At 32.4% G+C, this 2,383-nt stretch overlaps 1 long non-coding RNA gene across 1 annotated transcript; it reads left to right on the forward strand.

Annotated features, from left to right (window-relative positions):
- Positions 1 to 203: 203 nt before the first annotated feature.
- LOC141598447 (uncharacterized) lies at positions 204 to 2,019 on the forward strand. Its single transcript, XR_012523517.1, has 3 exons — positions 204 to 420; positions 546 to 614; positions 1,958 to 2,019. It is a non-coding gene; the product is annotated as an uncharacterized LOC141598447 (long non-coding RNA).
- Positions 2,020 to 2,383: the final 364 nt, after the last annotated feature.

The following is a 2,383-nucleotide window of genomic DNA, read 5'->3' on the forward strand; positions in this document are numbered from 1 at the left end:
TTCTAATATCACATGCCAAAAGTTCAAGTATTTTTCATCTCTTCCCTCTCTTTAATCTTCATCAAAAAGATGAGTTTTGATTCAATTTGTTCAAAAGGATTACTAAAATTATCTATATAAAAGTATAATAGAAGAACCACTATACATTAGATTGGACACGTGTCGCTTTTCTATGCATTTTTTTCCCGCCCACCTATCTAACCCTAATAAACTAATCTACTCAAGCATATCCTGCCTCAGCCGTCTATCTCTACAGCCCTCCTAATTTCGCGCTTAAGAGTGCTTAATTGACTTAACCCTAAATAATACAAAGCTCTCGAAGTTCGCTATTCCGGCATCATACTCAGATCGATCATCGCTACTCCTCTTTCTTTTCATTTTCGCTGCCTACTTCTTGAATAATGAAGCAATTAGCAACAGGTATATCATGGTGCTATTGATTATAAAATTCATTATTAAAGAGGTAATTAGTTTTCCGCTATTCGCTAGGATCAGTATTTTCAATTAATTACATAGTACTAATTATTACTTTGTTAATACTTTAGATTGATTAGGCATGTACAAGTTGTATATATGTTATACTGGTTGAAGGAGCTTTAATCGGTCTTGCGAGGGTATGTAACTTTTTTACCTCTTCTTCTTCTTCCATGTATCACTTTCGTTTGTATCAACAAATCTGTTGTGTTGATTTTTGCTTAAATTCAAATTCATGTAATTTTATTCTTTACATATATTACGCAAACAATTAAATTTGGTAGAATATATAATATGTGATTTTATTTATACATTGTCCACTTTAATCAACAAATTTGTTGTGTTTATTTTTCACATATATTACGCAAACAATTAAATTTGGCTCTGTGATCTTTTTTTATTGTGCAATCAAAATTTTCTCTACCACCCTGGAATGTGTTTTAGATTACGTATATTGCTTTTAACTATGCCAATAGAAACTGCATTTAAGAGATAAACTTATGTTAAATATGCAAATGTTTTAACATAAAATAACAATTACTAAGATACGGATTTTTAGCAACTACAATTGGTAACATTACATAGAGTTATAGGTGAAAAAACTAAATAAGGCTGATTGTTTAAAACAAATTTGCAAGTTACTTACATTTATGCAATCTTTTTCTTCGTTAGTAGTAAATTTAAATTTCTCATTGAATTATTTTATGGATATAATTTGAAGTGATTTTGTCCAAACGACAATAGGACTATAAGAGTATATTGTTGGTGAATGAAAAAATTGTCGATGGTAAATCAATGTGTTACGAAGTGACTTTCGACGCTGCCTTATTAAGTTATTAGTGAACATTGTTCTTTGGTCCTTTTTTGGTGAACATTATTTCTTTACTTTGACGATGCTTCTGAGCCATTTTGAGGGATTAGTCACAACTTTGTATCAGTGGAGAACGATGACCCAACCCAGTCTTTGATTTTCTTACGGTGTGGGTGCTGCTTCCACTAGATCAACCAAACAACCCCTAAGTATTATGTTGTCGAGGACAAGATTATATTCACTATAATAATCTTCTTGGTTTATTGATGGTTTTGGACTCCTTAGTTGACTTACGACATATTTCAAATGGTCATTCAAGACACAAGCAAATTTGTCAAATTTCATTTTCTTATTAGGATCCATCAATTGTACTCCGTATGAAATTTTAGTTTGTTATGCTTACGACCGTCTTAACTTAAAACCCATCACAACCTTCTTTTATTTCCACTTCTATTTTAATTGTATGTAAAAGCGACTTAAGTTAAGACGGTCTTAATGAAAATTTTAAATCATATTCCCTGCCTTTATTCTCCCTCTCATCTCTCAAACTTCTTCCGTGGTATTCCTACCTAAAAAATCTCAACCTATCCTTTTTCGCAATGTTCTAACTATGGTTCTATCGGATCTATCCCCTGTTAAACTCTTCTCACATTTTCCTATTATTGAGTGTAGGTATATAGCCATATAGGGTTGGGTTGAAGAAAGGTGGACAAAAGTGGCAATGACAAATGAGATCTGGAACTACACGGTTGTTAGATACTCCCCGTTCATCTGTACAAAAATAATACTCATCAACGGGACTTTGTTGGTGGCTCCAAATTATAGGTAGAGAGAAGGTTTAGTTAATAATAACGCATGATTAAGTGGAAAATTAATTGTGGAGATGACATTGTTTGGTGTGTTATCTGTCGTCACCTCTAATCGATGTGCGGTCAAGTAGTTACAATGAATTTGAATATTCGGTTTGTGTTGTTTTATTTGATTTTAGAAATGACAGTGTTTGTGCGTACCAAAAACGAAATGACATTGTTTGTTATAATCTTTTTGATTATGAACCCTAAAACTTTGGAGAGACGGTCTCTCATTAAGTTATTGAGA

This window comes from Silene latifolia, chromosome 9 (assembly GCF_048544455.1).
Source record: "Silene latifolia isolate original U9 population chromosome 9, ASM4854445v1, whole genome shotgun sequence".
NCBI lineage: Eukaryota > Viridiplantae > Streptophyta > Magnoliopsida > Caryophyllales > Caryophyllaceae > Silene > Silene latifolia.